The sequence below is a fragment of the Prionailurus bengalensis genome, chromosome B1 (genome assembly GCF_016509475.1).
Source record: "Prionailurus bengalensis isolate Pbe53 chromosome B1, Fcat_Pben_1.1_paternal_pri, whole genome shotgun sequence".
NCBI classification, from domain to species: domain Eukaryota; kingdom Metazoa; phylum Chordata; class Mammalia; order Carnivora; family Felidae; genus Prionailurus; species Prionailurus bengalensis.
The window spans coordinates 39,944,795-39,955,663 of record NC_057344.1 but is presented as its reverse complement, the minus strand read 5'-3'; positions in this window follow the sequence as shown (position 1 = coordinate 39,955,663).

Genomic DNA, 10,869 nt, shown 5'->3' with positions numbered 1-10,869 from the left:
CTCTCTCTCTCTCCCTCTCTCTCCGTCTCTCTCTGCCCCTTTCCCACTCCCCCCCCCAATAAACTTTAAAAATGAGCTAAATGTTTCTACACCTTACTGTAATAGTTAATTTCTATAACTATGTTTTAAGGAAATTGTTGAGAATATAAATATCTGTGTCTATATTCCTAGCCAAAGTTCACTGCCTTTAAAGAACATGTTTCCAGAGATCCCCACCCCTTGCATAACAGCTGGAAAGGATGAAATGGAAGTACACTATTGAAGGTTCTTATGCTATACTTGTAGGAATATAATATCACTTGAGGGGTGTCTGGGTGGTCAGTTGGTTAAGTGTCCAACTTTGGCTCAGGTCATGTTCTCACGGTTTGTGAATTTGAGCCCCATGTCAGGCTCTGTGCTGACAGCTCAGAGCCTGGAGCCTGCTTTGGATTCTCTGTCTTCCTCTCTCTCTCTCTGCCCCTCCCCTGCTCGCTCTCTCTCTCTCTCTCTCTCTCTCTCTCTCTCTCTCTCAAATAAATAAATAAACATTAAAAAAAAGGAATATAATATCACTTGAAATTAGACCATGTTAAGAAATGTAGTATAAGTCTTAAAGCATGCACTAACAACACAATAAAGTTACAACAAGTAAGTCCACAAAGGAGAGAAAATGGAATAAAAAATACTCAATTATTCCAAAAGAAAACAGAAAAAGAAATGGGAACAAAGACCAAATAGAAGACAGATAACAAGAATGTAGATTTAAACCTCATCCTATCAGTAATCATATTAAATGTAAATTGCTTAAACACAGAATTAAAAAATAGAATATAAAAGGAAGACCTAACTATACTTTCTACAAGAAACCACTTTATTTTTTTTTAACGTTTACTTATTTTTGAGACAGAGAGAGACAGAGCATGAACAGGGGAGGGGCAGAGAGAGAGGGAGACACAGAATCTGAAACAGGCTGCAGGCTCTGAGCGGTCAGCACAGAGCCCCACGCGGGGCTCGAACTCACGGACAGTGAGATCATGACCTGAGCCAAAGTCAGACACTTAACCAACCAAGCCACCCAGGCGCCCCGAGAAACCACTTTAAATATGAACACAGAATTACTTAAAAGTAGAAAAGTGGGGAAAAAAGTACAAAAAAATATAAAGATATATTGGGGCACCTGGCTGGCTGTTGACAACTCTTAATCTCAGGGTCATGACTTCAAGCCCCATGTTGAGCATAGAGGTTACTTAAAAAATATTTTTTAAAAGATGTATCATGTCAACACCAATTAATAGAAAAGTGGAGGGCACCAGGGTGGATCAGTCAGTTGAGTATCTGACTCAATTTTGGCTCAGGTCATGATCCCAGGGTCATGGGATCGAACCCCATGTCAGGCTCTATGCTGAGCGTGGAGCCTGCTTGAGATTCTGTCTGTCTTCCTCTATCCCTCTCGCTCTCTCTCTCTCTCTCTCTCTCTCTCTCAAATAAGAAATAAGTAAAAAGGTAGAATGTCTACAATAATAACAAAGGGGCTATAGTTATCTCAAAGCTGGACTGGGGAACAGTGTACATTCAAGTTTACTTACATAACTGTTAGTAGGTTTTGGGTCTTACTATTGGCCAGCAACATCAGTTTCTTGCCACATATACCTTTCCATAGCACAGCTCACAACATGGCAGTTTGCTTCCCTCAGAGTGAGGGAGAGCTCTGAGAGACCTAAAGGTGCCCACACCTAGTCATGAGGTGCAGCCCACATTCAAAGGGAGGGGATTATACAAAGGCGTGAACACCAGGTGGAGTTATTAAGGGCTGTCTTTGAGGCTATCTGCCACACCTTCCAGTAAGAATCTGCTGTCATCCTTGCTTGTTGTGTACATAGTGTATCTTTTTACTGTGGCTGATTTTAAGATAATCTCTGTATCACATTTTAAGCAATTTGATTTTGATTTGCCAGTATATATTTTTCTTCACATTTTTTAAAATGTTTATTTATTATTGAGAGACAGGGAGAGCATCAGCATGGGAGGGGAAGAGAGAGGAGGAGACACAATCTGAAGCAGGCTCCAGACTCTGAGCTGTTAGCACAGAGCCTGATACAGGGCTCAAACTCAGAAACCAAGAGATCATGAATGACCTGAGCCAAAGTTGGACGCTCAACCAACTGAGCCACCCAGGGGCCACTTTTTCTTCACATTTCTAATGCTTGCAGTTCATTGAGATTTGTGGATCCATAGATTTATATTTTTCATCCAATTTATAAAAATTGCAGCCATTGTTTCTTCAAATAACTTTTCTGTCTCTTCTCCTTTGGGAACTCTGGTTATATTATTAGTGAACTGAAGTCCCATAGCTCACTGATTAATCTCTTTTCAGTTTTTTTTTCTCTGTTTCATTTTGGATAGTTTCAATTGCTGTCTTCAAATTTACTCCTTTTTTCTTCTGTAATGCCCGATCTGCCTTTAATGCCATTCAGTGTACTCATCACTTCTAGAAGTTCCATATATTTTTGGTGTTTTGGTTTTATGTATATCTTCCACATCTCTACTTAATATGTTTAATCTTTCCTCTAGCTTCTTGACAAATATGGAACACCATTATAATTGTAGAAATGTCCATGTCTGTTGACTGTACTGTCTTTGTCTGTTCCTGGTCAATTTTGATCATAGAATTTTTTCCTCTTGATTACCAGTCGAATCTTTCTGCTTCTTTGCATGCCTAATAATTTTTAATTGTATACGATAGATTATGAATTTTATTTTGTTGAGTACTGAATTTTTTCCTATAATAATCCTTAAACTGTTTTTATGGGATATGACTAAGTTAACTGGAAACAGTTTTATCCCTTTGCATCTTACCTAAACAGAGCAGTGCTTACTCTAGGATCATTTTGTCCCTCTTTTTCCTGTCTCCATAGTTTACCTTTTCCAGAATGTCATATAGTTGGAATCACACTATACTATACTAATACTATACTGTACTAATACTATACTGTACTGTACTATACTATACTATACTTACTATATGTAATCTTTTCAGATTGGCTTCTTTCACTTAGTATTTGTATTTAAGTTTTCTCCATGTCTTTTTGTGACTTGATAGTTTTTTTTAGTACTGAACAATATTCCATTGTCTGTATGTACCACCATTTATCCATTTGCCTACTGAAGGACATCTTGGTTGGTGGCCAATTTTGTCAATAAAGCTGCTATAAACATCTGTGTGTGTGGAATTTAAAATACAAAACAGATGAACATAAGGGAAGGGAAGCAAAAATAATATAAAAACAGAGAGGGAGGCAAACCATAGGAGACTCTTAAATACAGAGAACAAACTGAGGGTTGTTGGAGGGGCTTGGGTGGGGGGATGGGCTAAATGGGTGATGGGCATTAAGGAGGGCACTTGTTGGGATGAGCACTGGGTGTTATATGTAAGTGATGAATCACTAAATTCTATTCCTGAAATTAACTAAAAAACAAAACATCTGTGTGCAGGTTTTGTGTAGACATAAGTTTTCACCTCCTTTGGGTAAGTACCTAGGAGCACAATTGCTGGACTGTATGACAATATGTATAGTTTTGTATGAAACCACCAAACCATCTTCCAAAATGGCTGAGCATTGTGCATCCCCACCAGCAGTGAATGAGAGTTCCTGTTTCTCCACATCCCTGTCAGCATCTGGTATTGTCAGTGTTCTGGATTTTGACCATTCTAATAGGTGTATGGTGGTGTCTTGTTTTAAGGCAAGACCTTTTTGATTACTCTACCCAATGCCCTGTGGGTTATGTGATTTCTCACTTTAGATGGCAGTATTCCTGGCCCTGTATGAGTTTTGGGAATTCTATCTAATCCTTTGTGCAATACTTTCTCCAGCCTTGGTTACTTTCCTTATACACATACACTGATCATTATTTAACTGAAACTCATATACTATTCAACTGAAACACATTATTCAACTGAAACTCAACTGAAAACTTCTGCAAATCTTTGGAGTTCCCTCTTGGTAGCTGTCTCTTTTCAGGCATTCTGCCCTTTAAAATATAGCCACTTTGGATTCCTCAGACTTCCAGCTCTGCCTCATTTCAGAAAGACGACTATGCTCTGTGTTCCCCCTCACTACATCATGATGATTTGGATTTTTTTTATGTTTATTTATATTTGAGAGAGAGACACATACACAGAGCACGAGCAGGGGAGGGACAGAGAGAGAGGGAGACACAGAATCCGAAGCAGGCTCCAGGCTCTGAGCTGTCAGCACAGCACAGAGCCTGATGAGGGGCTCGAATTCACAAACCGTGAGATCATGACCTGAGCCAACTGAGCCACCCAGCAGCCCTGATTTGGAAATTTTTTATAGGCTGTTAAAACAATTATAGGATTCACCTTACTTGTTTCCCACTGCTCCAGGATCAGTTTCATTTTTCTGATGTCCAGTGACCTGAGAACTGTTGTCTCATTTTTAAAAAATGTTTTTATTATTTTGAGAGAGAGAGAGAGAGCACAAGCAGGGGAGGGGCAGAGAGAGGGAGACACAGATTCCGAAGCAGGCTCCAGGCTCCATGCTGTCAGCACAGAGCCTGATGTGGGGCTTGAACCCACAAGCTGTGAGATCATGACTTGAGCCTAACTGAGATGCTTAACCAACTGAGTCACCCAGGCGCCCTTGTTGTCTCATTTTTTGATCCAGTTTTTCAGTTGTTCCAGTCCCTGATACTCCATATTGGCAGTAACAGAAGTCTTTATTATTATAAATGTAGGCAGGATAATGGTAGTAGAATTATACTCTTTGTATTATAGTAAAATTATATGATGTTTTAGATTTCCTTCAAAAGAATCCAGTAGGTTGGGAGATCAAGTAAGGGATATTGATGAAATGAGTATCCATAAATTGATGATGATTACAGTATTTGACTGACAGGTGAATGATAGTTCATTGTATTATTTTCCCCATATTTGGGTGTATTTGACATTTTCCATTATAAAAAATAAATATATTTATACAAATCTATAGTAATCAAGCTAGTGTGATACTTATATAGGGATATACATAGATTCATGGAATAGAAGTGATAACCCAGAAATAACCTCTACTTTTATGGTCAATTGCTTTTTGAAAAGAGTACCAAGACCATACAATGGGGAAAGCATTCTTTTCAACAAATCATGCTGGGACAAGTAGATAGCCATATGCAAAAGAATGAAGTTAGACCCCTATGTCTCACACCACATACAAAAATTAACTCAAATTAATGATAGACCTAACTGTAAACGCTACAATTTATAAAACTCTCAGGGGAAAAAGAATGTACATCTTGAGGTTGATCCCTCTCACCTTTGTCAAACTCTTTATTTGACTTCCAGGGCACTACATCTGTCTTCATTATTCTACTATTACCCTCGCTACAGCTATTCTTTTTGTGTGTGTGTGTGTGTGTGTGTGTGTGTGTGTGTGTGTGTGTGTGACTTTTGCTGGATCTCCCTTTTCTCTCCAACTTCTAATGTTTGAAATGCCACCAGAGTTCAACCCTTCCTCCTCTACTCTTTTCTATCTACACTCACTACATTAATAATCTCATTCAGTCTTTCATTTTTATATAACAGCTTTGGGCTAAAGACTCCCATATTGGAGTCTCCAGTACAGACCTGACTGAACTCCAGACTCATATATTCAAATGTTTACTCAATTTATATTATTGAATATGTAAAAGGTAGCTCAATCCTAACATGTCCAAAATAACTCCTAAATGCCCTCCCAATCACACACACACACACGCACGCACGCACGCACACACACTTTCTCCTATTGCAACAGAATTCCCTATATGTGCACATGTCAACATCACTGCTCAAGCCTAAAGTCTTGGAGTCATCCTTGACCCTCCCTTTCTCTCACCCAAACCCAATATCCAATAGCTTAGCAATTCCTGACAAGTCAATCTTCAAAATTTAGCCAGAATTTGGCCTCTTCTCGCCACTCTCACTATTCCTACCCTAGTCTAAGTCACTATCTCTCCTGGATTACTGCAGTAGGCTGTCTGGTCCTCCTCATTTTTACTTTGCCCTTCCATGCTACTGTATTTTGAATGGATGAAAGACAATCCATTCTCAACACAGAAGACACTGACCTGTAAACGCATAAATCACATCACTCCACTACTCAAAATCCTTCAATGACTCCCCATCTAACTCAAGAGTAAAAGCCAAAATTCTGTAAGGCCCTATGTTATCTGCTCTGCCTTAACTCTCTGACCTCATCACCTCGTACCCTACACTTCAACCACTCCATTTCACCTACACTCCCACATTAGCCTCCGAGATCATGAACACTTTCCTCAGTGTTTTTGGACTTCTGCCAGAAATGATCTTCTGGAAAGATATTTACATTGATGCACTCAAATCTGTATTCAAATGTCACCTACAAAATGAAGGCCTCCCTATCGACATCAGTAGTAACCCACCTCTACACTTTCTCTCTTTCCTGCCTATTCTCCTTAGCATTTGTTACTGTCAGCATTCAATAAATACAACATGTTTATCTTCTTTATCTCCCTCACTATAGTGAAAGTACCATAAGCACAGAAGTTTTTTGTTGTTGATTTCTTTTCATTGCTGTTAAGAACAGTAACTGGTCCACACTGGTCACAAAATGAATCCTTATTAAATCATGGATCATGTTTATTAATATGAAGATAGTCATTGAATTAGATGTAACAGTGAAAAATTATAAATGTTAAATATTGAATGATGTATGAATGATTAAGTACTATATAAAGTACAGTATATAAAAGGAATATCATGCAGTCATTAAAAACTATCTGTTTCTAAGAGGAAGCCAGCCTACACATTATATTTGGCAATATATTTTAACAGTTGCTTCAGAGTGTTCAGACAGAAGCAAGCTGCCTTGATAAAACTGAAATTGTCTTTCTTTTTTACAAAATTTCACACGGCCTTTATAGAAAGATGAGCTACAGCTTTCATTGGTCTTGATGGTGGAGTTAAGCAGTCAAAAGACAAACATAGGCTCCTCGTTCTGGCAACCAGAATTAACCAGTAATCATCTACTTTACCCCTCTTATTCCCCCTCCCTTTTTCCTCCCCCCTTTCTACCAGGTACTAGCTCATGGAGTGCAATCAATGTCCTGAAGCAGTGTAGGTATCATCCTTTCTGACTGTAGCCAAAGAGAAAATGGTAAAGCCTAGAGAGCACTGGGGGGGAACTGGAAGCCCAGGCATTTAACACAATCTCTAGGCACCTAATAACTACCAAACTTCTGGGGAAGACTCTGGAAGAGTGCAATCAAATTAGTAGTATCATGTAGTAATAACAGCTATACCAATGAAAAACTCTTATCCCTAATTCCTGAAAATAAAAAATTAATTGATGATGAACTATACTTATGAAAGAGGTAGATTTTGTGATATTTAAAATATACAACAATAAAGCTGTTAAAAATTGATGAATAATTTGCACTACAACTTCTATCTTATTTTATTTATACACACATTGTGATTTATTTATATTTTAAAAAGTAATATATTTTAACATTTTTTTATTGATTGGTTTATTTGTATTTACCATGACATAGTGGTTGCTTTTCAACTCTACCTAGGCCTGTCTCCCCAGCAGTTGTGATACCTTGATATCCTTAGGAGACTTAATGACTTAATGCACCATGGACTGAAAGAGTAGAGATTCTCAACCTGGGCTGCATGTTAGAATTATAAGGGGAGGTTTTAAAATATACTGTTGCTGGGGCGCCTGGGTGGCTCAGTCAGTTTAGCATCCAACTCTTGATTTTGGCTCAGGTCATGATCTCACTGTTATGAGAATGAGTACTGAATCGGGCTTTGCACTAAGTATGGAGCTGCTTGAGATTCTGTCTCTCTGATTCTACTGCTCACCATCTCCCTCTCTCAAAACAAACAAACAAAAAGACAAAAAAAAAACAAAAAACCCAAAAACCAACCCACAATAAAACATGATGCCAGGGCTGCACTCTAAACCAATGAAATTAGAACCTCTGGGGGTTGGGGGAAAGTTCCTCAAAAAATTAAACATAGCAGGGCATCTGGGTGGCTCAGTCGGTGAAGCAACCACCTGAATTTTGGCTCAGATCATGATCTCACAGTTCATGAATTTGAGCCCCATGTCGGGCTCTGCGCCGACAGTATGGAGCCTGCTTGGGATTCTCTCCCACTCTCTCTGCTCCTCCCCCTCTCATTCTATATCTGTCTCAAAAATAAAGAAACATTAAAAAAAGTAAATATAGAATTACCATATGATCAAGCAATCCCACTTCTGGGTATGTCCAAAAGAAGTGAAAGCCAGGGACTCTAAGAGATATTTCATTATTCACAACAGCCAAAAGGTCAAAACAACCCAAGTTGTTATCCATTAACAGATGGATAACAAAATGTGGTATATACATACAATGGAATATTATTCAGCCTTAAAAATGGATATTCTGCTACATGTGACAACATGGATGAAACTGGGGGCCATTATGTGAAGCAAAATAAGCCAATTACAAAAGGACAAATACTATTATGATTCTTCTATGAGGATTACTCTTTGATTAGAGTAATCAAATTCATAGAGACATGAAGTAAAAGCTGATTATTAGGGGTTAAAGGGAAAAGGTGTTCAATGACAAATATTCAACCAAGTAAATTTTAAAAATAGAATTGGCTTTATTAATTGAGTCATGAATTGGGCAGCATCCCACATACCAAATAGAGTGGTGCTCCATCAAGTTGCAGAAAAGGAAAGATTTTTAAAGATAGAGAAGGAGGATAAAAAAGGAATTTAGCAAAGAATCCATTGTGTAAGGCATGGTCACCCTCCTGATGGTAACAGAAGGGGTCTATCAGTGAATTTCCTCGTGCTGACCAGTAAATTCCATGTTGGCTAGTTAAAGATTACATTCCTGGGGGTAGGGATGGGCAGAGAGGTTGAAACTGCAGTCAGGTTAGGTATTAAGTCTTGGCTTGCTGATGTGGGGCTCTTAATATAGTGGTTCCATTTGAGGTCTGTGGTTTTCTTTTTAACAGGGAATGGGGACTTATTTAATGGGTATAAGAGTTTCAGTTTGGGAAGATGAAAAATTCTAGAGATGGATGGTGGTGATGGTTGTACAACAATGTGAATGTACTTAATGCCATTGAACAAGTACACTTAAAAATGATTACAAAGAGGAGTGCCTGGGTGGCTCAGTCAGTTAAGTGCCTGACTTCAGCTCAGGTCATGATCACATGGTTCATGAGTTCAAGCCCCACATTGGGCTGGCAGCTCAGAGCCTGGACACTGCTTTGAATTCTGTCTCCCTCTCTCTCTGCCTCTCTCCCACTTGTGCATATGCTCTCTTTCTCTCTCAAAAATAAATAAACATTAAGAAAATGATTACAAAGATAAATTTCATGTTATGACTATTTTACCATGTACACTCACACACACTTCAAATTCTTACCATGGCCCCTGGCTTCTTCTTTAATCTTATCACTTACCAATTCCTTCCCCTCATTAACAGGACTTCAGTGATATTAGCATCCTTGCTGAGCCGAGAACACACTAAGCATGTACTCCCTATCTGCTCTACATGGCATGCATTTTCCTGTTTCAGGCCTTTGCTCAAATGGGCTCCAGAAAAAATCTAGAGGGTGAAAAATAATTTTCCCTCTACTGTTCTGAGTCCTGGCTGTGAACCCTGTAATAAAAGATTAACAAGAGAAAAACAGATTTATTAACATGTATGCCTCATGTATACATGGAGGATATTTAGAAAAAAAATAGTAATTCACTGAGGTTGCTTAGAATTCAGGCTTAAATATCATCTTAATAGGGAAAGGGAAGTGGGAATGTAGGCCTCTCAGGGAAGAATGATTTTTAGGAAAGATGAATGAGCCCTTAGAAGAGTAGATGGGATATGATATTTTGACAAAATTTGTCTGGATGTGGTCTCCACTTCTACTCTGGAAACCCCAGTGTTGGGGTTTATGACAACAGAGATTTTTTTTAGATTTGTCTTTAGGCAAATAAAGGGAGCTCAGAGAAAGCTTCTGACCGCATTTGTTGTTTTTCAAGTGCCTACAGCTCAGAAATAATTAGTATACCAAAGCAGCAGATTTTGAAGTGGCATGTCCTGAATACCTACATATTTTAGGGTGGTATATTGTTACCGTTCATTACAATGTAAACTTCATGACTACAGAGATTTTATTTACTGCTGTGAAAAAGCCACATAAAACAGTTGTTCAATGAATGTTTACCTTTTTTTTTTAATTTTTTTTCAACGTTTATTTATTTTTGGGACAGAGAGAGACAGAGCATGAACGGGGGAGGGGCAGAGAGAGGGAGACAGAGAACCGGAAACAGGCTCCAGGCTCTGAGCCATCAGCCCAGAGCCTGACGCGGGGCTCGAACTCACGGACCGTGAGATCGTGACCTCGCTGAAGTCGGCCGCTTAACCGACTGCGCCACCCAGGCGCCCCTACCTTTTCTATATCATATACACAGTACCTGTATAATTAAGATTTTAATTTCGAAAGACAGAAAACCCTGTATTACTTAAATTCTTCGATATCAACACTTAACATTCAAAAGAAAAAAAATGTGCACAAGAAACATGAAGCTTAAAAGGGAGCACTGGAGGCCAGTTACCTAGATATGGGTGAGAGGTGTTGGGTTTTCAGCTGCCCTTATCCACTGCTTCTAAGATACTCTGTGCAAAACAAGAGAGAACCACCTCCCATACGAAGGGGAGCTAACAAAACCAACACCTTCCTAAGTATCAACTACAAGCATTCAGAAAGGCCTACAGACAGGATGACGTGTGTTACTGGTGTCCCTAGAAACAGCGCAGTTTCCTCACTTGTGGCCAAGGCCCATCTCA